This window comes from Macaca mulatta, chromosome 10, assembly GCF_049350105.2.
Source record: "Macaca mulatta isolate MMU2019108-1 chromosome 10, T2T-MMU8v2.0, whole genome shotgun sequence".
Lineage (NCBI taxonomy): Eukaryota > Metazoa > Chordata > Mammalia > Primates > Cercopithecidae > Macaca > Macaca mulatta.
The window spans coordinates 20,199,891-20,225,931 of NC_133415.1; the positions used below are offsets into that span (position 1 = coordinate 20,199,891).

A 26,041-nucleotide genomic window follows, 5' to 3' on the forward strand; every position below is an offset into this window, starting at 1 on the left:
ATAATATAAATGCATTTTTTATTTCAAATTCCACTAATCCATTGCTGGTATATAGGAAAACAATTAAGTTTTGTATATTGACCTTATAACCTGCAACGCTGATGTAATCACTTATTAGTTCCAGGAGTTTTTCTGTCAATTCTTTCAGATCTTTCCTTTCCCTTCCTTCCCCTTCCCCTCCCCCCTTCCCTTTCCTTTTTCCTTTCCTGTCCTGTCCTTCTTTCTTTTTTTCTTTTTTAACATCTCTCAAGGCTTCGTCATTCATCTTTCAGATTTTCTACAGAGATGGTCATGTCATCTGTGAACAAAGACAGCTTGATTTCCTCCTCCCCAATCTGTGTATCTTTTATTTCCTTTTCTTGTCTTATTACATTAGCTAGGACTTCCAGTATGATGTTGAAAAGAAGTGATGAGAGGGCACACCATTGCCTTGTTCCTGATCTTAGTGAGAAAGCTTCTGGTTTCTCAAGCTGACGAAGTTCCTTTCTATTTCTAGTTTACTGAGAGTTTTATCATGTGTGGGCATTGGGCATTGGACCTTTTTTTTTTTGGAGACAGGGTCTTGCCCTGTTACCCAGGCTGGAGTGTAGTGGTGTGATCATGGCTCACTGTCATCTCGACCTCCCAGGCTCACGTGATCTTCCCACCTCAGCTTCCCAAGTAGCTGGGACTATAGGCATGTGCCACCATACTTGACTAATTAAAAAAAAAAAAAGCTTCTGTAGAGATGAGGTCTCACTACGTTGCCTAGGCTGGTCTTGAACTCCTGGGCTCAAGCAATCCTCCTGCCGTGGCCTCCCACAGTGCCGGGATTACAGGCATGAGCTGCTGTGCCTAGCCCAAACATGTCTTTATAATGACCACTTCACAGCTATACTTATCTAAGCCTAATGGTAATATTCATGCCCTGGGGTTCTTCTGGATTCATTTCCCTTCCTTGTGTATTGGGGAAAGTCACGTGCTTACCCCTTCGTCCTGAAGTAAAACAAATGCCTATTTTCCACGTTCAACTTTAAGTGGAATTATGCTGGTGCCTGGGCTTGGGATTGGAGAAAAGAGGAGGGGATCTGCCCTTAGTGTCTTGACATCATTAACCCTCTTCCTGACGCCTACAGCTGGCTGGAGTCTGGAGAGATTAATTTGGCCACAGTCCACTTTATCTGGGAAGTTGTGTTGTGGAAAAGACAAATAAATATAAACAACTGAGAAATGTGATCTAGAGGGTGGGTAGGTGTGAGGAATTTATTTTTTCTTTCTTTCTTTTTTTTTTTTTTTTGAGATGGAGTCTTGCTCAGTTGCCCAGTCTGGAGTGCAGTGGTGTGATCTCGGCTCACTGCAAGCTCTGCCTCCCAGGTTCATGCCATTCCCCTGCCTCAGCCTCCCAAGTAGCTGGGACTACAGGTGCCTGTCACCACGCCAGGCTGATTATTTTTTGTATTTTTAGTAGAGACGGGGTTTCACTATGTTAGTCAGTATGGTCTCGATCTTCTGACCTCATGATCCACCCACCTCAGCCTCCCAAAGCGCTGGGATTACAGGTGTGAGCCACCACGCCTGGACTTTTTTTCCAACTTTTAAGTTCAGGGGTACATGTGCAGGATGTGCAGGTTCGTTACTTAGAAAAACATGTGCCATGATGGTTTGCTGCACAGATCATCCCATCACCTAGGTATTAAACCCAGCATCCATTAGCTATTCTTCCTGATACTATCCTTCCTCCCCCGCCACACTGTCCAACAGGCCCCAGAGTGTGTTGTTCCCCTCCATGTGTCCATGTGTTCTCATCATTCAGCTGCCACTTATAAGTGAGAATATGTAGTGTTTGTTTTTCTGTTCTTGCATTAATTTGCTGAGGATAATGGTTTCCAGCTCCATCAATGACCCTGCAAAGGACATGATCTTATTCCTTTTTATGACTGCATAGTATTCCATGATGTATATGTACCACATTTTCTTTATCAAGTCTATCATTGATGGGAATTTAGGTTGGTTCCATGTCTTTGCTACGGTGAGTAGTGCTGCAATGAACATATGCGTGCATGTATCTTTGTAATAGAATGATTTCTATTCTTTTGGGTAATGACATTGCTCAGTCAATGCCATTGCTGGGTCAAATGGTATTTCTGCTTCTAGGTCTTTGAGGAATTGTCACACTGTCTTCCACAATGGTTGAACTAATTTACACTCCCACCAACAGTGTAAAAGTTGTCTTTTTTTGTCTACAATCTCACCAGCATCTATTGTTTTTTGACTTTTTAATAATAGCCATTATGACTGGTATGAGAGGTATGGGGAATTTATTGTTTTTACAGACGGTGGAGGAAGAAGGCCCTGGCAGAAGCTCCACCCAGAGCTCCACAGAGTTGTTAATGGTCTTAAGAACTGGGAGATAGTAGGGTCATGTAGCCAAAGCAGGACTGTGAACTCTGGGGATGATCCCATCTACATTCACCACCATTCTTACCAAAATAAAACAAACACTGTAGGTACTATGCCTGCGTGGTGACTATGTCTGACCCCAGCCTGCTTTGTCTTAGAAAAGGAACCCATCTCCATTCTCAAGATAGGGTCTGATCCTCACATAATGACCAGCTCACTTATGGGCTCATGTGGTCAACGATTCTCATGGGCTACAGTGCTGCAGACCAGGAAGCTGTAGCCCCCATCCCTGCTCTCCTGATTTTGGCTGGCAGTGGGCCACCTTCCTTGCCCTTTACACAGAAAGCTGCACTTCCCAGAACTGTTTTCAACAAGCTGCTTTCCTCCTCCTCAAACCTGCCTGGACTGGTCAGGGCACTCTACCAACAATGCTTTGTATTCCCTTCCCAAACTTGGCTCTGGCTCCAATCCTATGCGAGCACTTGGACGCAACTGCCCAGGAGCGACCAGCAGGGGGAGCCAGAAAAATTTAGATTTTTCAGCAAGACAAAAGAGGTCCAGGATAAAAGCTGTTTCTCAAAGCCCAGGTAATTTTCTCCTCATTTAAGTTATAGCGAACCGGCTGGGTGTGGTGGCTCACACTTGTAATCTCAGCACTTTGGGAGGCCAAGGTGTGCAGATCACTTGAGGCCAGGAGTTTGAGACCAGCCTGGGCAACACAGCGAAACCCTGTCTCTACAAAAAATACAAAAATTAGCCGAGCATGGTGGTATGTCCCTGTAGTCCCAGCTACTCGAGAGGCTGAGACACAAGAACCGCCTGAACCCTGGAGGTGGAGGTTGCAGTGAGCCAAGGTCACACTGCTGCACTCCAGCCTGGGCGACAGAGCAAGACCTTGTCTCAAAAAAAATCTGTATATGTATGTATATATGTATGTATGTATGTATGTATGTATGTATGTATGTATCTATCTATCTATCTATCTATCTATCTATCTATCTATCTATCTACCTACCTACCTACCTACCTATCTAGAGAGAACCAAGTGTGTTGTTAAAACTGCTGACTGTGAGGTTCAGATGAGTGGAAAGTCAAATGGAGTTCATTCATTCAGTCATCAACTTTTTTTTTTTTTTTTTTTTGTGAGACAGAGTCTTGCTGTGTCACCCAGGCTGGAGTGCATTGGTGCGATCTTGGCTCACTGCAACCTCCGCCTCCCAGGTTCAAGCAGTTCTCTGCCTCAGCCTCCCGAGTAGCTGGGATTACAGGAGCCGACCACCATGCCTGGCTAATTTCTGTATTTTTACTAGAGAGGGGGTTTCACCATCTTGGCCAGGCTGGTCTTGAACTCCTGACCTCGTGATGCACCTGCCTTGGCATCAACAACTATTTATTAAGTATCTTCTATGCACCAGGCTAGAAACTGTATATAGAATAATTAAGAAGACTGCCAAAGTCCCTAACTTCATACATTATAGAGATGAACTACGAGAGCTGGTGAGTGGAGGTCCAAGTCACTTTGACTTGGGTAAAGTGAAAATGTGGGCCAGGCGCGGTGGCTCAAGCCTGTAATCCCAGCACTTTGGGAGGCTGGGACGGGCAGATCACGAGGTCAGGAGATCGAGACCATCTTGGCTAACACGGTGAAACCCTGTCTCTACTAAAAAATACAAAAAACTAGCCGGGCAAGGTGGCGGGCGCCTGCAGTCCCAGCTACTCGGGAGGCTGAGGCAGGAGAATGGCGTAAACCCGGGAGGCGGAGCTTGCAGTGAGCTGAGATCCGGCCACTGCACTCCAGCCTGGGTGACAGAGCGAGACTCCGTCTCAAAAAAAAAAAAAAGAAAATGCGTACCAGGTTCATGGGACTCTGAAGTGGGAGAGACAAAACAAGAGAGTTTTGAGGCCAGGAAACACTGTGATTCTATCAATACAAAACAAAACAAAACTCTCTCTCAGAGAAAGAATATTGTACACAGTAAGACTGCTAAAAGAAGTCAAAATTGGCCAGGCGCGGTGGCTCAAGCCTGTAATCCCAGCACTTTGGGAGGCCGAGACGGGCGGATCACGAGGTCAGGAGATTGAGACCATCCTGGATAACACGGTGAAACCCCGTCTCTACTAAAAAATACAGAAAACTAGCCGGGCGCGGTGGCGGGCGCCTGTAGTCCCAACTACTTGGGAGGCTGAGGCAAGAGAATGGCGTGAACCCGGGAGGCGGAGCTTGCAGTGAGCTGAGATCTGGCCACTGCACTCCAGCCTGGGCGGCAGAGCGAGACTCCGTCTCAAAAAAAAAAAAAAAAAAAAAGAAGTCAAAATTAGAGCACACACCCCAGTATCTAAGGGAAACAGCATCAAGAACAAGTAGAAAATGAAAACTTGAATAATATACTGACTTTGTTTCAAAATCATCTAGTGGTTAAGAGGTAGTGAGTGGGGGTGAGGATGAAATAAGACTGGGTATGTGTTGATGATTCCACAAACTGGGTGACAGGTATTTGGTGATTCATTATATTACTTTCTTTACTTTTGTGCATGTTTTTAAATTCCCATAGGGAAAGCTAATATATATCTCTTTCTCAACAACTTAGTGAATAACCACTGTACCGAACTTTCATACAGAACACCCTATTTGTTATGGGAGAAAACTGAGCAGATCTGCCCATGCAAAATTCCTAAAGAGTTCAGAACATACTGAACCTGTGGATGTTTTCTCTCCCATCCCCTTCTCTCAGATCTGTTGCTAGAGCTTATGGTTCTGATCCTTTAGATAGGGGTACAATGGTTATAAGTTATTTTATAGGGGCTCCTTATCTGTGTTATTCATGAGGGCAAGGACTGTGCCTATTTCATATTTGAATCCTGGAATGTAGCCAGGATTCAATAAAAGTTTATTGAATGCACATCAAATATGTTACAATTATTTAAAAGATCTGTACAAAATACGATATGAGTTGGGTTATGACGTTATGACTCAAGGTTCTTTTTTTTTTTTTTTTTTTTTGAGACGGAGTCTCGCTCTGTCGCCTGGGCTGGAGTGCAGTGGCCAGATCTCAGCTCACTGCAAGCTCCGCCTCCCAGGTTCACGCCATTCTCCTGCCTCAGCCTCCTGAGTAGCTGGGACTACAGGAGCCCGCCAGCTCGCCCGGCTAGTTTTTTTTTTGTATTTTTTAGTAGAGACGGGGTTTCACCGTGTTAGCCAGGATGGTCTTGATCTCCTGACCTCGTGATCCGCCCATCTCGGCCTCCCAAAGTGCTGGGATTACAGGCTTGAGCCACCGCGCCCGGCCAGGGTTCTTTAAAATATATATTCACTGCACTTCTACACACCCATTAGGATGGCTATTATCAAAACATAGAGTTGGTGAGGATATGGAGAAATTGGAACCCTTATGCACTGTTGGTGGCAAGGTAAAATAGTACCACCACTGGAAAATGGTATGGTGGTTTCTAAAACAATTAAAATTCAAATTACCATATATTCCAGACATTCTACCTCTGGTATATCCCCAAAGGAATTGAAAACAGGGTCTCAAAGAGGTATTTGTACACACACATTCACAGCAACATTATTCACAATAGCCAAAGGTAAAAACAACCCAAGTGTCCATCAATGTGGGTGAATGGATAAACAAAAGGTGGTATACAACGAAATATTATTAGCTTTAAAAGGAAGGAAATGGCCGGGAGCGGTGGCTCACGCCCGTAATCCCAGCACTTTGGGAGGCCGAGGCAGGTGGATCATGAGGTCAGGAGATGGAGACCATCCTGGCTAACACAGTGAAACCCCGTCTCTACTAAAAAAAAAAAAAAAAAAAATTAGCCAGGTGTGGTGGCGGGCACCTGTAGTCCCTGGAACTCAGGAGGCTGAGGCATGAGAATCGCTTGAACGCCCCTGGGAGGCGGAGTTTGCAGTGAGCTGAGATCCAGCCACTGCACTCCAGCCTGGGTGACAGAGCGAGACTCCGTCTCAAAAAAAAAAAAAAAAAAAAAAAATTAAGGAAGGGCTGAATGCAGTGGCTCAAGCCTGTAATCCCAGCACTTTGAGATGCAGAGGTGACCAGATTGCTTGAGCTCAGGAGTTCGAGACCAGCCTGGGCAACATGGCAAGACCCCATCTCTACTAAAAATACAAACAAAGAGCCGGACATGGGCTGGGCGCAGTGGCTCACGCCTGTAATCCCAGCACTTTGAGAGGCTGAGGCAGGCGGATCACGAGGTCAGGAGTTCCAGACCAGCCTGGCTAACAAGATGAAACCCCATCTCTACCAAAAATATAAAAAATTAGCCGGGTATGGTGGCACACCCCTATAATCCCAGCTACTTGGGAGGCTGAGGCAGAACTGCTTGGACCCGGAAGGCAGAGGTTGCAGTGAGCCGAGATCACACCATTGCACTCCAGCCTGGGTGACAGAGTGAGACTCCATCTCAAAAAAAAAAAAAAAAAGAAAAAATAGCCGGACATGGTGGTGCACATCTGTAGTCTTAGCTCCTCGGGAGGCTGAGGTGGGAGGATCGCTGAGGCGGAGGTTGCAATGAGCTAAGATTGTGCCACTGCACTCCAGCCTGGGTGACAGAGCGAGACCATGTCTCAAATAAAAAAATAAATACAAATAAAAAGGAAGGATATTCTGACACGTGCTACAACATGGATAAACCTTGAGGGCATTATCATAAGTAAAATTAACTACTCACAAAAAACAAATACTGTATGATCCCACTTATATGCCATACCTCAAGTAGTCAAATTCATACTATAGAGTCAGAGAGTACAATGGTGGTTGCCAGGGGCTGGGGGAATGGGGAATGGAGAGTTGGAAATTGGGATCTTAAATGTGGGTTAATGGCCAGATGTGGTCACTCACGCCTTTAATCCCAGCACTTTGGGAGGCCAAGGCCAGTGGATTGCTTGAGCCTAGAGTTTGAGACCAGTTTGGGCAAAATGGCAAAACCTTGTCTCTACAAAAATTACAAAAAATTTACCCGGGCATGGTGGCACTCACCTGTAGTCTGAGCTACTCGGGAGGGTGAGGTGGGAGGATTGCTTGAGCACAGGAGGTTGAGGCGGCAGTGAGCCGTTGAGTGTGCCATTGCACTACAGCCTGGGTGACAGAGGAGTGAGACTCTGTCTCCAAAAAAAAAAAAAAAACCCCGAAAAAAGTGGGTTAATGAAATCAACCTGAAACCATCTACTTTCATCACTGAAACGAAATTCTACCTTGTGAAAATTTAAACTCATTTAGTCCATAACAATTTTCAGTAGGCACAAAGACTAGAGAGTTTTGTTATAAAACATTAAATCAGCTGGGCGCAGTGGCTTACACCTGTAATCCTAACACTTTGGGAGGTCGAGGCGGGCAGATCACAAGGTCAGGACATCAAAACCATCCTGGCTAACACGGTGAAACCCCATCTCTACTAAAAATACAAAAAATTAGCCAGGCGTGTTGGCGGGCGCCTGTAGTCCCAGCTATTTGTGAGGCTGAGGTAGGAGAATGGCAGTGAACCCTGGAGGCGGAGCTTGCAGTGAGCCGATACCGTGCCACTGCACTCCAGCCTGGGTTACAGAGCAAGACTCCGTCTCAAAACAAAACAAACAAAACGAACAAACAAAAAACATTAAATCAGTCCCGGTGCACTGGCTCACACCTGTAATCCCAGCACTTAGGTAGGCTGAGGTGGGTGGATCGCCTGAGGTCAGGAGTTCAAGACCAGACTGGCCAACATGGCAAAACCTCGTCTCTACCAAAAATACAAAAATTAGCCAGGTGTGTGGTGCACACCTATAATCCCAGCTACTTGGGAGGCTGAGGCACGAGAATCACTTGAACCCAGGAGGCAGAGGTTGCACTGAGCTGAGATTGAGCCACTGCACTCCAGCCTTGGTGACAGAGTGAGACCCTGTCTCAAAAAAAAAAAAAAAAAAAAAAAAATTAAATCTACCAAGGACTTTAATGAAATGGGTACAGAATCCAACTGGGGAAGAGGAAAATCATCTTGATTTCCCAAAAGGGAATAATAAACTCAAAACCTCCCTTGGAGAAAATACTGAGATGTGTTTTCTGTTGACCAACAGGGAAGGAGTGTTTGGTAATGATAACAAGAAAGGAATCCATGGGAGTAGGGGATGAATTCTGTTCCTAGCAGCACTCTGACATCACTGGATGACCTTGAACAAGACCCATAATTTCTGATGGCTCTTCCTTTCTAAAGACGAGGGTATGGCACATATGGAAATAGTGCTTATAAATGCTTGTTCTGGCAGCATGAAAGAGGTTTAAAAGACAGGTTCTTTCCCATGTGTCTCCTCATCAGTATGACATCTCAGGAATTGTAATTTACAACAAAGCATATCATAGATCATAAGGCCAGTGCCACTCTTGACCTCTGGAAAGCTCTAGTTCAAGGAAGAGGTTTTCTTAACAGGCTTTCTGCATCAGAAGTTCAGTCCACAACTGGCAGGAAGTATCAGCACTGAGCTGAAGCAGATGGGTGTAGCCTGAGTTCCTGTGAGGATGAACTAAAAACAGCAGCCAGTATTCTTTGACATCAAGGGAGTTGGCCTCAGTAGTGGATGAGTCTGGGTCCAGAAGAAATAGTGCAAACAAGGCTTTCTAAAACAGTAGAAAACAACTCAGAAAACAAGAGCCAGGAAAATCTAACCACAGGACAGTAAGGCAATAAAACAAACACTTCTTAATCACCTCAAATGACAAGTGTGCTGATTATGCAAATGATCCACACAGAAGTACTTGCATCAAAAAAAGGAGAGTATGAAATAATGATCATGATATACTAAAAGGTACTAAAAATCAGAAGCACATTTGGAGTAATAAAAGTAGAGCATTCAAAAAGCTAAATAAAACAATATATGATACTGGTAGGGAATAGACATATATATATATAGAACAGAATTGAGAGTCCAGAAATAAATTCACACATCTGTGGTCAACTGACTTTCCATGAGAGTATTAAGACTACTTGGCCAGCTGGGCCAGGCACGGTGGCTCACGCCTGTAATCCCAGCACTTTGGGAGGCCGAGGCGGGAGGATCACGAGGTCAGGAGATCGAGATCCTGGTGAAACCCCATCTCTACTAAAAACACAAAAAATTAGCCGGGTGTGGTGGCAGGCGCCTGTAGTCCCAGCTACTGGGGAGGCTGAGGCAGGAGAATGGTGTGAACCCGGGAGGCGGAGCTTGCAGTGAGCCGAGATCGTGCCACTGCACTCCAGCCTGGGCGATAGAGCGAGACTCCATCTCAAAAAGAAAAAAAAAAAAAAGAGACTACTCAATGGAGAAAGGTTAATCTATCAACAAATAGTGCTGTATATCACATGCAAAATAGGATATCAGAAGCATAAAACACTAAAGGAAAAAACAGATACAATTGAGTTCATCAAAATTTAAAACTTTATGCATCAAAGGACTATCAAGAAAGTGAGAAGATAACCCACGGATTGGGAGAAAATATTTCCAAGTCATATATCTGATAAGGTTCTAGTATCCAGAGTATATAAAAAACTCTTGGTTGGGTGCGGTGGCTTATGCCTGTAATCCCAGCACTTTGGGAGGTTGAAGCAGGTGGATTACCTGAGCTCAGGAGTTCCAGACCAGCTTGGGCAGCATGGTGAAACCCCATCTCTACTAAAAACACAAAAAATTAGCTGGGCACTGTAGTGTGCACCTGTAGTCCCAGCTACTCGGGAGGCTGAGACAGGAGAATCACTTCAGCTTGGGAGGTGGAGGTTGCAGTGAGCCGAGATTGTGCCACTACACTCCAGCCTGGGCAACAGAGTGAGACCTTGTCAAAAAAAACAAAAACAAAACAAAACAAAACAAAACAAAAAACCACGAAAAACAACCCTTACAACTCAACAACAAAAAGACAACCCGATTTTTAAAACGGGGGAAAGGATTTCAAGAAACATTTCTTCAAAGAATTAAACAAACAGCCAACAAGCACATTAGTCATTAGGAAAATGGAAATCAAAACCACAATGAGATCCTACTTCACACTCATAAAGATGGTAATCATAAAAAAGGAAAAAAAACCCAACAACATCCTTGTTGGCAAGGATGTGGAAAAATTAGAATCCTCATACATTGCTGGTGGGATGTAAACTGGTACAGCCACTAGTACTTAACTATAGTCATACCACCCTGAACATGTCCAATTTTGTCTAATCTTAATGTGGAAAAACTGATATGGAAAATAGTTTGATCAGCCGGGCATGGTGGCTCAAGCCTGTAATCCCAGAACTTTGGGGAGCTGAGAGGGGTGGATCACCTGAGGTTGGGAGATGGAGACCAGCCTGGCCAACATAGTGAAACCTGTCTCTACTAAAAATACAAAAATTAGCCAGGTGTGGTGGCACACACCTGTAATCACAGCTGCTCAGGAGGCTGAGGCAGGAGAGTCATCTGAACCCAGGAAGTGGAGATTGCAGTGAACCAAGATCGCATCACTGCACTTCAGCCTGGGTGACAGAGCAAGACTCCATCCAAAACAAAGAAAAGAAAATAGTTTGATGGTTCCTCGAAAAGTTGAACATAGAATAACCAGCAATACCACTCCTAGGTATATGCTCAAAAGAAATGAAAATAGGTATCAAACAAAAGCCTGCACATGAATATTCATAGTAGCATTATTCATAATAGCCAAAAGGTGGAAACAACTCAAATGTCCACCAGTTGATGACTGGATAAACAAAATATGGTACATCCATACACAGGAATATTATTCGGCCATAAAAAGAAATGCTGATACATGCTACAACTTAGATGAACCTTGAAAACATCATGCCTAATAGAAGAAGCCAGACACAAAAGGTTACATATAGTATGATTCCAATTACATAAAATGTCCAGAATAGGCAAATCCATAGAAATAGAGAGATCAGTATTTACTTGGAACACTTGGGACAATAAAAAATAATAAATAAAATTTTTAAAAAAGAAAGAAATCAGAAGTTGCCAGAGGATGAGGAGAAAGGAAAATGATGAGTGGCTGCCAACAGGTACCAGGTTTCTCCCATCCAAGTACTAACCAGACCCAACCGTGCTTAGCTTCTGAGATCAGACAAGATTGGACATGTTCAGGGTGGTATGGTTATAGACAGGTACCAGAGTTTCTTTTTTTTTTTTTTTTTTTTTTGAGACGGAGTCTCGCGCTGTGTCACCCAGGCTGGAGTGCAGTGGCGCGATCTCGGCTCACTGCAAGCTCCGCCTCCCAGGTTCACGCCATTCTCCTGCCTCAGCCTCCGAGTAGCTGGGACTACAGGCGCCCGCCACCACGCCCGGCTAGTTTTTTGTATTTTTAGTAGAGACGGGGTTTCACCATGTTAGCCAGGATGGTCTTGATCTCCTGACCTCGTGATCCACCCGCCTCGGCCTCCCAAAGTGCTGGGATTACAGGCTTGAGCCACCGCGCCCGGCCCAGAGTTTCTTTTTGGGGTGACGAAATGTTCTGGAATTAGATAGCGGTGATGGTTACACAACCTTGTGAATATACAGACATAAGCCACATAATGATGTTTCAGTCAACAACAGACTGCATACATGACAGTGGTCCTGTAACACAGTGGTCCTCAACCTTTTTGGCACCAGGGACTGGTTTTATGGAAGACAATTTTTTCATGGACTGGGGGGGAGGGGGGATGGATTCAGGATGAAACTGTTCCACCTCAGATCATCAGGCATTAGTTAGATTCTCGGAAGGAGTGCGCAACCTAGATCCCTAGCATGTGCAGTTCACAATAGGGTTCACGCTCCTATTTGAATCTAATGCCGCCACTGCTCTGACAAAAGGCAGAGCTCAGATGGTAATGCTTGCTCATACGCTGCTCATCTCCTGCTGTGTTACTGGATTCCTCACAGGTCACGGCCCTGGGGGTTGGGGACTCCTGCTATAATATTATAATACCATATTTTTACTGTACATTTTCTATGCTTAGATACACTAATACTTATCATTGTGTTACAGCTGCTTACAGTATTTAGTACAGTTAGATGTTGTACAGGTTTGTAGCCTGAGAGCAATAGGTTATACCATATAACCTAGATATGTAGTAGGCTGTCCCGTCCAGGTATGTGTAATTATACTCTATGATGTTTGCATGACGCATTTCTCAGAACCTACCCTTGTTGTTAAGTGATGCACAGGTACTAACAACTGCTGAACTGTATGTTGTAAAATGATGAGTTTCATGGTATGTGAATTATATCTCAATAGAAAAGAGCATTTATAAAGTTCTTGTTGCTAAATTTATTTACTTTCAGTAAATTTTATTTTAAAAGATGTCTATGGGCCGGGTGCAGTGGTTCATGCCTGTAATCCTAGCACTTTAGGAGGCTGAGGTGGGCGGATCACCTGAGGTCAGGAGTTTGAGACCAGCCTGGCCAACACAGTGAAACCCTGTCTCCACCAAAAATACAAAAATTAGCCAGGCGTGGTGGCGGGCACCTGTAATCCCAGCTACTCAGGAGGCTGAGGCAGGAGAATCACTTGACCCCAAGAGGCAGAGGCTGCAGTGAGCCAAGATCACGCCACTGCACTCCAACCTGGACAACAGAACAGAGCAGGACTCTGTCTCAAAAAAAAAAAAAAAAAAAGTCTATGTCTTAATGTCTTCATGGTGCTGGGACATAACTGACATTTGAAGCCTTGAATGCCTCTCTCTTTGCAAAGTCATTTGTTACTACTCAGTTACCATCTTACCTCCAATATCCAACTGCATACCAAACCTCTAGCCAGTACTAGAACGCATACTACCGTGCTCTTCCATACTTTAGCACCCGCACACATGCTGTTCCTTCTGCCCAAAAACTTTTGTGCCTTCTGTCCATCTCATCCAAGCCTGTTTTTCAATGCCCAACACAAATGTCACTGGTACCCTGAAACTTCAACTCCTCCTTGCCCCATCTCAGAAAATGTAACTTTCTGTATTCTTCTCTCTGTATATTCCTCTACAGAGGTATTTCTTATACTATAACATAACCACCTTGTCCCATGTTTGTTCTCTTCTTCCGTCTTCATCCCAGACTGGGACTCCAGGGAGGTACAATTTTTTTTTTTTGTGACGGAGTCTCGCTCTGTTGCCAGGCTGGAGTGCAATGGCGTGATCTTGCCTCATTGCAACTTCTACCCCTCAGGTTCAAGTGGTTCTCCTACCTCAGCCTCCCCAGTAGCTGGGATTACAGGTGCACGTCACCATGCCCAGCTAATTTTTGTATTTTTAGTAGAGATGGGATTTCACTGTGCTAACCAGGATGGTCTCGATCTCTTGACCTCATGATCCGCCGGCCTCAGCCTCCCAAAGTGTTGGGATTAGAGGCGTGAGCCACCGCACCCGGCCAGAGGTACAACTTTCTTAGTCAATCTTGAGCACCAGTGTAGTGCTTAGAAGAGGGTAGTGAGAGAAGAGCTGACATTTACTGAATGCCTAAGAAGTTCCGGGCACATAACAATCTTCACAACCATCCTGTGAAGTACATATTACCTTATCCATTTTACAGATAAAGAAACTTGAGTTTTAAGAAAGGTACAGCAATTTTCCTAAGGTCATTCAACCTGTTAAATGATGGAATGGAGGAGTCGAGACCAGATTGGACTTCCGCCTCTTTTTTTTTTCGGAGACGGAGTCTGGCTCTGTCGCCCAGGCTGGAGTGCTGTGGCGAGATTTCCACTCACTGCAAGCTCCGCCTCCCGGGTTCACGCCATTCTCCTGCCTCAGCCTCCCCAGTAGCTGGGACTACAGGCGCCCCCATCATGCCCGGCTAATTTTTCGTATTTTTAGTAGAGACCGGGTTTCACCCTGTTAGCCAGGATGCTCTTGATCTCCTGACCTCGTGATCCACATGCCTCGGCCTCCCAAAGTGCTGGGATTACAGGCCTGAGACACCGCGCCCAGCCCTGTCTTTTTTTTCTTTTTCTTATTTTTGAGATCGCCCAGGCTGGAGTGCGGTGGCGCCATCTCGGCTCACTGCAAGCTCCGCCTCCCGGGTTCACGCCATTCTCCTGCCTCAGCCTCCCCAGTAGCTGAGACTAGGGGCGCCTGCCACCACGCCCGGCTAATTTTTTATATTCGCAGTAGAGAGGGGGTTTCACAGTGGTCTGGATCTCCTGACCTCGTGATCTGCCCGCCTTGGCCTCCCAAAGTGCTGGGATTACAGGTGTCAGCCACCGCGCCCGGCCTTTTTTTTTTTTTTTTTGAGAAGGCATCTCTCTCTGTCGCCCAGGCGGGAGTGCAGTGGCACTATCTTGGCTCACTGCAATCTCCACCTCCCAGGTTCGTGCCATTCTCCTGCCTTAGCCTCCGGAGTAGCTGGGACTACAGGCACCCACCACCACGCCCGGCTAATTGTATTTTTAGTAGAGATGGGGTTTCACCCTGTTAGCCAGGATGGTCTCGATCTCCTGACCTCATGATCTGCCTGCCTCCGCCTCCCAAAGTGCTGGGATTATAGGCATGAGCCACCGCGCCAGGCCGGACTTCTGCCTCTTAAATCCAGGGTTCTCCTGTCACTACAGTGAGGTATTGACTAACATAAGCTATGAGATATCACTGCCTGGGTACATATCCCAGCTCTTCCACTTATCTTTGTGGCTTTACACAAATTAACCTCTTTATGATTGTTTCTTCATTTGTAAAAGGAAGATAATAACAGTGCCTATATATAGGGTTTTATGAAGAGTAAATGAGATAGTATATATAAAGCACTTAGAACAGTATCTGGCACATACTAGGTGCTCAATAAATGTTAGCTATGACATTTATTACTGTCCCACATTGAGCTGGTGTTTGTTAAACACTAGATGACTGGATAAAATGTACATCTTTCATGCAGAGATTGCTGGATTATCCATTTCACTGATTCAGGACCAGAGTCTCTGAGGAATCCAGAGAGGGGATGTTAAAGCCCTAAGAAGTAAAAACACTAAAATGATAACATTTTGACCTTTTGAAGACTCTTTGAGGTGGCAATGGCCACAAAATTGAGTGGAAACAAAATATTTTTGCCCCATTTCCAGATAAATTGGATTTGCTAAACCGCCCAGAATAACAAGAGCAAGAATTAGATGTTCAGCTAAGCTCTAGCTTCTGATCCTAGATGGCAATAACAACAATAGTATTAATGATAATTGCAGAAACTCTTGATATATGTGAGGCTTCTTCTAAATGCTTTATATACATTAACAATTTAATGTTCATCGGAGCAGATTCTCCTACTGTATCCAAGACAGCAGAAATTCAGAGCAAAAAGGAGATTGCTGCCTGATAGCAGAGCCACTCTAGGAATGGGGAGATTTTCTCATAAATCCAATGACTGGTAAAAGTGACAAGAGGTTAGTCCACTTAGTGTTGGAAAGGACAAGATCCTAGAAAGTGGAAATGCTCCACTATTGCTTTAGGGGCAACAGCCTGGCTGCAACTGGGAAGACTTTCTATTTCTAATGTCAGGATAATAGGGAAGCTCCTGCCAATGCTGCATAGAACTAAGGACACTTAGCAGTGATGGCTGACTTCCAACTGAGCCATTAAGGTAAATGTAGAAGAAAGCTCCAGGTAGAAATATCTTTGGGAACTCGGAGAACACACTGAGTGTCTGAAGCTGGTACTTAATCTATTATTGAACTCAGAGTTTGCCATTCTGGGGCCAATTTGAGTCCACTTATGACACCTCCCGCAACACTGCTCATTTCTGTTAACTGGACTTCACAGAGGGTGAGAAGGGCAGCAATCAGATCATATAATTGGGCCTCATTGTAATAAAATGTTGATTTCTCTTGTCCTTGGACTTCCTTCCAGCCACAATCACTCTATGATCTTGTCTGGGATTCTTTTTCCTTTCTCTCTCCATTTTGCTGACTGTAATGGAATAATAGCAGAAGCTCTCAATCTGTATGAGGCAAATATATGAAGAATGTGTAACATTGACTGTGTTTCCTAATAGACAAATTATCTAAAGGACATCTCTTAAGAAGAGATGAGATGGAGCCAACTGTGAGAAAAAAAAAATGGGTGAAGAAAGTTTCAAGGAGAAGACTCCATAGAGCAGAATGGGAAAGATGGCCAGGAGAAAAGTGAGATAATAAAAGGAAAAGCAGTTCCTAACACAGAAGGTACTCAACAGCTATTTGCTGACTGAAAGAACAAACACTAATAAGAGAATGAAATACCAGGATTATAAAGAGGGAACAAATATATTTTCCCGTCTACCTTGTTGTTACCCCACCCAGGATATATTTAGATTGGTGCAAAAGTAATTGTGGTTTTTGAATAGTTAATAGATTAACATCTAATTTATGTATTGTTTACATACATATACAAACTACAACCATGTATGATACATTTAAAGTAATACGCTAGGCACAGTGGTGCATACCTATAGTCCCAGCTATTCAGGAGGCTAAGGTGGGAAGACTGCTTGAGCATAGGAACTCAAGTCAGCTTGGGCAACATAGCAAGACCCTGTCTCTAAACAAAGAAAACAAAAAAAGTGAAGTAATTAATGCCAAACATTGCAATCAGGGTTTGGTGTACTTGAAATACACAAATGAGTATTTTTACATGCTGAAGACACAGCAACCAACAACTAGGGCTAAAGTACTGCATTCCTAAAGTTAACCCACAGAGCCTATCATGCCATACCAAAGTTCATTTCTCCGGCTCCAAACCTGGAACTTTCCTTTCCTATTTCCTCTCCCTAACAGCTTAGAGCTACTGGACTCCATCCTTGGACTCCTCTGTTCACTGCAAATGTTCTTTATAAGCTATGAAATCCGGATTTGAGGTCTGGTTTCTTACTTCAACTTTGAAACTCATTTCCCACCCCAAGTTAACACAATTTCAAAATATTCATGAATTTTATGGCTAGACCTAAAGCTTCTTTGTGCCTCCCTGCCAGCCTGCCTTTGTTTTAGTACCTTCTAGCCTGTCCTCACTTGAGTTTTTACTCTAATTTTCCGTTCAGTCATCCCATCACTAGTCCCCTATCAAACTGCTTGTTGGACATTTCTGTATACATACCTTGCTTGTCCTTACGTCAAATTCAAAACCACCAAGACCAAATCCAATTAAGGAAGGAGACCACTACTACTCCTGCTGCCCTCCTCCCCACACCTTGCCTAGTTCACAAGACAGGAGGAAAGAGAGAAAGAAACAAAAGTAAGATAAATAGCCAGACAACCTTGGCACCACCACCCAGTCCTAGGAGTTAAAAAAAGTAATAATAATAACATCAACCCCAGACCTAAACTACTTGTGTTATCTGTAAATCCGACACTGTATGAAAAAAAAAAGCATTGTAAAACTTTTTGTTCTGTTAGCTGATGGATGTAGGCCCGTCACGTTTCTTCCCACGCTTGCTCAATTTATCACGACCCTTTCACGTGGACCCCTTAAAGTTGTAAGCCTTTAAAAAGGCCAAGTATTTCTTTTTCGGGGAGCTCAGCTCTTAAGACGCGAGTCTGCCAACGCTCCTGGCCGAATAAAAAACCTCTTCCTTCTTTAATCCGGTGTCTGAGGAGTTTTGTCTGCGGCTCATCCTGCTACACAATGTGTGTTCCCAAATCAACTCTCCTTCCTCACCTCCCTGGTATGGTTACTGACCAATTAGAATTAATGTTCAACCACTCAGAATGCCATAGGAGGTAGGCCAAATCAGTGTACTGAGTCCAATGTCAGCCCTATCCATAATCCTTCCACCCAGCTAAACTTGGAGGAATTGTCTGTTCTCATAGTCTCCCTTCATCATTGATTTATTCCTTCCATAATCCACACATTTTTAGCCCTCCTTCCTTACCATCAAAATTCCTCCTGACAAGGTCACCAATAGCCTTCTTCTTGCTAAAACCAACGAATTCTTTTTAGTTTTTATTTCACTTGATCATCCTTGGTAACATTTAACAATGCTGACCATTCCCTCCTCCCTGAAACACTCTCCTCAGCTTCTCTGACATTATACTCTTCGGGTTGCAATCCAATCACCTCTGGTGATGCCTTCTCAGTCTTCCCCAAACCTGCTTTTCCTCAGGTTTCTTTTTTTTTTTTTTTGAGATGGAGTCTCTCGCTCTGTCGCCCAGGCTGGAGTGCAGTGGCGCGATCTCGGCTCACTGCAAGCTCCGCCTCCCAGGTTCACGCCATTCTCCTGCCTCAGCCTCCCGAGTAGCTGGGACTACAGGCACCTGCCACCACGCTCGGCTAATTTTTTTGTATTTTTAGTAGAGACAGGGTTTCACCGTGTTCGCCAGGGTGGTCTCGATCTCCTGACCTCGTAATCCGCCCCCCTCAGCCTCCCAAAGTGCTGGGATTACAGGCGTGAGCCACCGCACCTGACCACCTCAGGTTTCTTATCTCAGTGAATGATACCACTATCCCCTAAGCTCCTAAACCAGAAACCAAATTCCTTATTCTTATTTGCTCCTAACATTCCTTCAGTCATTGAATCCTGCTTATTCTTAGTTTGCTTCTCTTCACTGCCTACATTTTTCTTTTTTTCTTTTTTCTTTTTTTTTTAAATGAGATGGAGTCTTGCTCTGTTGCCCAGACTGGAGTGCAGTGGTGCGATCTCAGCTCACGGCAACCTCCACCTCCCTGGTTCAAGCGATTCATCCATTTCAGCCTCCCGAGTAGCTGGGACTACAGGCGCGTGCCACCAGGCCCGGCTAATTTTTGTATTTTTAGTAGAGACAGGGTTTCACCATATCGGCCAGGCTGGTCTCAAACTCCTGACCTTGTGATCCGCCCACCTTGGCCTCCCAAAGTGCTGGGATGACAGACGTGAGCCACCATGCCCGGCCTTCACTGCCTACATTTTTAAAGCACTTAACCATGTGCTAGGCAGGCGTGTTCTAAGTTATTTAATCCTCGCAACAAGACTGTAAGGTAAATTTTATCATCTCTAGTTTTCAGATTAGGTAACAGAGGCAAAGAGTGGTTAAATAACTTGCATAAGGTCACATAACTACTAAGTGGCAGAGCAGGATTCAAACCCAGGTGGCCTGACTCAATTCTGGGTCCAGGTCACTATTCTATCTCACTGAAATCTCTGCAACAGCCTCCCTGGTTTCCAGCTTTGCATCATGGCTTCCCCGTAGCCACAGTGATCTTTGTTAAAACATAAATCTGACTCTTGCTACTCTTTTGCATGAAATTCTTTACTGGCTCTTTATTACCTTCAGAATAAAGTCTACATTCAATATGACATTCAGGGACCTCCATAACCTAGCCAGAAAGTGTTTACTTCTTTGGCTTCATGTTTTTGGGTTTTGGCCCCATTTTAACCACGACCCTAAAAGCTCCACTAGCACAATGATAGCCTATACTTCCAGGTTTCTGCATTGTTTGATGTGCCAAGAACACTCTTTCCCACCTTCACATTTGACTTCTTCTGATGAGCCTTTTCTGACCTCCTAAGACTAGGGTGTATGCCTCTCCTGTGAGCTCCCACAGCCCCCAGTTCTAATTCTCACTGTAGCATTTATTTCACTGTGTTATTGCCCATCTACTAATATTAATATCTGCTTTATCACAAGATTGTGAGCTTCCTGAGAATGGGAACTGTGTAGGATTCACTGTTGTATCCTCAGTACTCACTGCTGCCTACCTGTGCACGGTACGCAATATTCATTTAATGAATAAAACTTTATTGTCTATATCACACTCTTTAACACTTACTTATATAATGCCCTATATTGATTTTATTTTCATGTGTGTTAGCCTGATCTTTAAAACCAGAATGTCGGTTTCTTGAAAGATAGCAAATATACCCAGTACTTCTTTTATATATTTATTTACTCTTAGGCTGGGCGCAGTGGCTCACGCCTATAATCCCCACATTTTGGGAGGCTGAGGCAGGAGGATCACTTGAGTCCAGGAGTTTGAGGTCGTCCTGTGTATAGTGAGACCGCATTTCTATAAAAAATAAGCAAAATTAGCTGGCATGGTGGCATGTACTTGTGGTCCCAGCTACTCAGGAGAGCTGAGATGGGACGATTGCTTGAGCTCCAGAGGTTGAGGCTGCAGTAAGCCATGATCATGCCACTCCGGCCTGGTGACAGAGCAAGATCCTGTCTCATAAAAGAAAAAAACTATCTTTAGAGATGGGGTATCACTCTGGTACCCAGGATGGAGTACAGTGTCATGATCATAGCTCACTGCAGCCTCGAACTCTTGGACTCAAGAGATCCTCCCACCTTAGCCTCCCAAGTAGCTGGGACTACAGGTCTGTGCTGTCATGCCCAGCTAATATTTTTATTTGTAGAGATGGGGAGGGGTCTCATTATGTTGCCTAGGCTGGTCTTGAACTTCTGGCCTTAAGCAATACTCCTGCCTCAGCCTCCCAAAATGTTGGAATTATAGGCAAGACCCACCATGCCTGGCCTATACCTAGTACAAGTTAGGGGGTACTCACAAAACTTCCTGATAACAATTTATTCAGGCATCAATGAATGTCAACAATCCAATGATTCTGGTAATATTTCTCTCTCTCCCTCCCTCCCTCCATATGAGGAAACTGAGTCATAGTTTAGTAGCTTGCCTAAGATGACATAGCTAGGAAGCAAGAGAGCTGGGATTTGAATCCTGATGTTGGTGCCTGTATTCTTAACCACTATGATAACAGGCTAAGAAAACTAAAATTACAGATGCTAAGTAACTTACCTAAGATCTTTTTAAACATTTAGAAAGTCTTTTTTTTTTTTCCTTTGATAGTACGCAAGGAACTAAGATCATAGTGCAGTGCTAAGACTAGAACCCAAGTATTTCCAAAGGCTACGCTCGGCCAGGCATGGTGGCTCACACCTGTAATCCCAGCACTTAGGGAGCCTGAGGCAGGAGGATCATGAGGTCAGGAGTTCAAGATCAGCCTGACCAACATGGTGAAACCCCATCTCTACTAAAAATACAAAAAATAGCTAGGTGTGGTGGCGGGCACCTGTAATCCCAGCTACTCGGGAGGCTGAGGCAGAAGAATCTTGCTTGAACCCGGGAGGCAGAGGTTGCAGTAAGCCGAGATCACGCCACTGCACTCCAGTCTGGGTGACAGAGTGAGACTCTGTCTTAAAAACAAAAACAAAAACAAAACCGAAAGCCTATACTCGTACATTATTTGGTATACCGCTTCTCCTACTTTAAAAGTCAGTACTAAGCTCATACTGGGTGTTAATACATTTTAAAACTGCAAATCCAGTTTACTGAAATTGGAGAATATTGGCCGGGCGCGGTGGCTCAAGCCTGTAATCCCAGCACTTTGGGAGGCCGAGACGGGCGGATCACGAGGTCAGGAGATCGAGACCACCCTGGCTGACACGGTGAAACCCCGTCTCTACTAAAAAATACAAAAAACTAGCCGGGCGAGGTGGCGGGCGCCTGTAGTCCCAGCTACTCGGGAGGCTGAGGCAGGAGAATGGCGTGAACCCGGGAGGCGGAGCTTGCAGTGAGCTGAGATCCGGCCACTGCACTCCAGCCTGGGCGGCAGAGCAAGACTCCGTCTCAAAAAAAAAAAAAAAAAAAAAGAAATTGGAGAATATCAGATTCCCTTCCAAGAGAGACAGAGTTGTAGCTTAGTGGGTGAATTCACCTTTTATATTGACAGTCTAGTCTTACGAACCAATTAAGTTTGTAGTTTCTGCATTCCTCCTGTGACACCGAAGACTGTGTTTTCATCAATGTGAAAACCATGCTATCTCAGCTAAATCAAAATCCACTCTCATTCAAGAATTTATTCTTCCTTTTATTTCTCAACACCAGTGACATGTTCCCAAGTTCTCTGCCTTTATGGATCCTTAGTTCCCAGTGTGGAATGTCTTATTTCTGAAAGCAACCTGTGATTGACAAGCCTTCTTGGCTATTCTGTAGTTTACCCTAAAAAAAAAAATCCGTTCTCTCTGTCGGCTCTAGACTGCTTTTCCTTACATGGTACTCTGCTTTTCATTTCAAGCATTTATTAAAACTAAACTATGTACCAAGCATACACAAAATGGATGTAACCTAACTCACTGAAGGCACTTTCAAAGAAACAGCCTTGGTGTTTAAATATTTTGACTAGAATATTATTTCCCTAACAAGCTGCATAAAACCATCCCTGTTCAGTTTGTAATTATACACCAAAATATTGAGCACAATCTCAGTAGCTACTTCTATAGCACATCATATAAAGTGAATTGCTGGAGCCAACTCATTAGATCTTACTCCAAAGATTTTTACCAACACCTTGGCCCTCTTTTGCTGACAAAAAGGATTCTTAAGCCTTTTAACAGCTTTATGACTTCCTTATTAGAGCTCACCCACTAACATATACTATTAACAAAATGAACTGCCCATCCTTCTTGGGAAACACTCTGGAGAATATTTCCTGATTTCATAGCACAGCTTTGTCTCTGGATTAGTACGAAACTGAGAATCAAACATCCCTGGAATATTCTGTAAAACATGAGTATTATGTTTCACAATGTTGTCTTCAAGGATATGAACAATTCAAAATTTAAGTATTTGAGTAGTACTGTATCATATTATTATTGCTGTGATATTTTCAGAAGAAATCTGAAGTCTGGAGTAAGTCTGGAGTAACTATGGGCCATAAAATATGGCCATCTTGCCCCAATAAATGGAGCCAAGTTCAAATCTGGATCATCAGAAAAAGACAACAGGCACATTTCTAAACCAAATCTGATTGTCTTGAGGAAGGAAGATACTGAACCTGTTAGAGTACATCTCTGAAGGACTGAGAATCAAGTCCTTCATTCCCCCGCCCCCCAAAAAATCCAATCAATCATGCTGATAAATGTCTTAGTTACAGCGGAGAAAAAATAGAGATGACTAAGCCGAAAAACATCTCCTTCTGGCTTTGTATCTTTTCTGGGCAGTGCTGTTCCTGATAAGACACATGACACAAAATATGGTTTTGCTGAATATCAAGGTAAGTTAGGGAAAACGGTAGTTTTTTGAATAGGAAAAATTAGATGACAACAGCAACAGGTAAAGAAGCCTTGGGCTTCTGAGGTAGAAATACTGGCATCCCTACGTAGGCATGGTAGATAATCTGAAAATAGCACAAGTACTGGCCTGTTATAGCCTGTGTCTACCATAAACAGAGGGAAAAGTATTACAATCTAGCAAAAGTAGCCCTTCAAAATCTAAGGAGGAGTATTTCATCAGATATCAATAAATGAACCCTTGCTGCATACAAAGGCAATACATTAGGTGCCGAGTGATCAACTTCAAAGAACCTCCTGCTATTCTGAAATTTAAAACTGTACTCTCATTTCCTCAAGCCTGTATTTTATGTAATGAAACAAAATGCACATCATATATCTCTTGCAGCAGTGTGAGAGTAAACATAGGACCCCTCCCACCAAAAATTGTGCAGAGCCCTTCCCCTTCAGCCTTTTGCTACAGAAATATCCTACTGCTTCCCTAAAAATAGTATATGCTTTATTTAGCAAGTGGAATATCACCCTGTTACTCTCTCCCTTACTCTGCTTCACTTTTTTTTTGCATAATGCTTATGATTACCTGATATTTTACATATTTATCATGTCTCTCCCAATTAGAATATAAGCTTCATGAGGGCAGAAATTTCAAATATTTTGTTCACAGATGTATTTCCAGTATCTAGAACTGTATTTAGCATGTAGCAGATTCTCAAAAATATTTGTAAAATTAATAAAATTTAAAAATCCCTATTATATTGGAATTGTTAAATTAAAAAAAAATTTAAGACAGGGTCTCTCTTTGTTGCCCAAGCTGGAGTGCAGCGGCATGATCACAGCTCACTGCAGCCTCCAACTCCTGAGCTCAAATAATCCTCCCACCTCAGCCTCCTGAGTAGGTGGGACTACAGGTGAGTGCCACCACACCTGGCTTTTTTTTTTTTTTTTTAGTGATGAGGGTCTCGCTATGTTGCCCAGGCTGGTCTCAAAAACTCCTGGGCTCAAGGGATCCTCCCACCTTGGTCTCCCAAGTGCTGGGATTTACAGGTGTGAGCCATTATGTCTGGCCAAATTTTAAAATTTTGCCATATCTGTGTATGTATATGTGTGAATAAATTTACAGACTCTAGGGTGTAATTCACAGTGTAGAACAAGTCAAGAGGCAGAGGATCCGAAACTTGGGTGGGGAGATAGGAGAGTGATTGCCAAAACAAAGCAATGCATCTTATTACATGGACGAAAGGGATCAAACATTATCAGCAAACTATTTTAAAGAGTGAATTAAATTTATCTCTCTATCCTTTCTTTGATTGTAGTGAATTCAAATTCACCTCAGATTACTTGAATTGACATTAGCTTTCTTCTCTGATAAAGCTTTTAAAATTTAGTAAAGTGGCCAGGCACAGTGGCTCACAACTGTTATCCCAGCACTTTGACAAGCCGAGGTGGGTGGATCACCTGACGTCAGGAGTTTGAGACCAGCCTGGCCAACATGGTGAAACCCCATCTCTACTAAAAAAAAATTCAAAAAAAAAAATTAGCCAGGTGTGGTGGCGCACACCTTTAATCCCAGCTACTTGGGAGGCTGAGGCAGGATAATTGCTTGAACCTGGGATGTGGAGGTTGCAGTAAGCGGAAATGGTGCCACTGCACTCCAGCCTGAGAGACAGAGATTCCGCCTCAAAAAAAAAAAAAAAAAAAAAAAAAAAAATTGGAAAGTTGTTTTCCTCCTTATATTACTGCCTGCAAGATCGAAACAGTGTTTCCCATTTCTATTTTGGGATCTGACTGAGTCACAAGGTAGTCTTGGCAAATCACTCTGCTCTCTCTCAGTTTCTTAAGGCTGCCTGGGAACTTGAACTGTCAGCCAAACAGGAAGAAGGGTCCTTCCGCCTAACTCCAAAAGGCCTAAGTCAAATGGATATGCTGAGATTTAATGATGGATATAAATTACAGCAAATGGATTCCCTATAGGGTGAGGGGGAAAAAAAGCAAACATTTTACTTAACTTCCTCTATACAATTCAGGGCTGGCAGAAAGGGCAGACTATTACAATGTAGCTGAGCAAATTTTTCCATGTTTGCATAACATGTGTTTTCAACTAAAGATACTCCTTCTATATTACTGCTATATACAACACCCCAAAAAACCTCAAATGTAAGTAAAGCAATGTGACAGATTTGACGCTGGCCAAGTTACACTGTTTTTGTTTTGTTTTGTTTTTTTGTTTTTTTTTAGTGTCAGTGTTCATAAAGGCCCTTTTTCTTTTTCAAGGATGGGGATAAAGTGTTACTTGGCCGGGCACGGTGGCTCACACCTGTAATCCCAACACTTTGGGAGGCCGAGACGGGCGGATCACGAGGTCAGGAGTTCAAGACCAGTCTGGCCAATAAAATGAAACTCCGACTCTACTAAAAATACAAAAAATTAGCTGGGTGTGGTGGTGTGTACCTGTAATCCCAGCTATTCGGGAGGCTGAGGCAGGAGAATTGCAAGAACCCGGCAGTTGGAGGTTGCAGTGAGCCGAGATTGCACTATTGCACTCCAACCCTGGGCGACAGTGTAAGACTCTGTCTCAAAAAGAAAAAAACAAAAACAAAAAAAGTGTTACTCCACTCCCCACCAGATACTCTTATTTTTGCCCCCTATGAGATCATGAATTCCTCCTGGGTGCACAACTCCCTAAAGTGCTCTGTGTTTTATTGCTTATAATTTCCCACATCCCATGATGC

At 43.7% G+C, this 26,041-nt stretch overlaps 4 long non-coding RNA genes across 4 annotated transcripts in view; 2 read left to right on the plus strand and 2 right to left on the minus strand.

Annotated features, from left to right (window-relative positions):
* The window catches only part of LOC114670373 (uncharacterized), a 51,231-nt gene that overhangs the window by 23,289 nt on the left and 1,901 nt on the right, over positions 1-26,041 (minus strand). The gene's annotated exons all lie outside the window — the stretch shown is intronic.
* On the minus strand, positions 221-25,021 carry LOC144331803 (uncharacterized). The gene is made up of 4 exons (XR_013399305.1): positions 24,896-25,021; positions 21,574-21,771; positions 8,538-9,939; positions 221-719 (listed from the first exon to the last, which is right to left on the minus strand). It is a non-coding gene; the product is annotated as an uncharacterized LOC144331803 (long non-coding RNA).
* Positions 3,006-6,343, plus strand: LOC144331798 (uncharacterized). The gene is made up of 3 exons (XR_013399298.1): positions 3,006-3,550; positions 4,235-4,392; positions 6,113-6,343. It is a non-coding gene; the product is annotated as an uncharacterized LOC144331798 (long non-coding RNA).
* LOC144331795 (uncharacterized) lies at positions 18,860-24,988 on the plus strand. The gene is made up of 2 exons (XR_013399294.1): positions 18,860-19,141; positions 24,342-24,988. It is a non-coding gene; the product is annotated as an uncharacterized LOC144331795 (long non-coding RNA).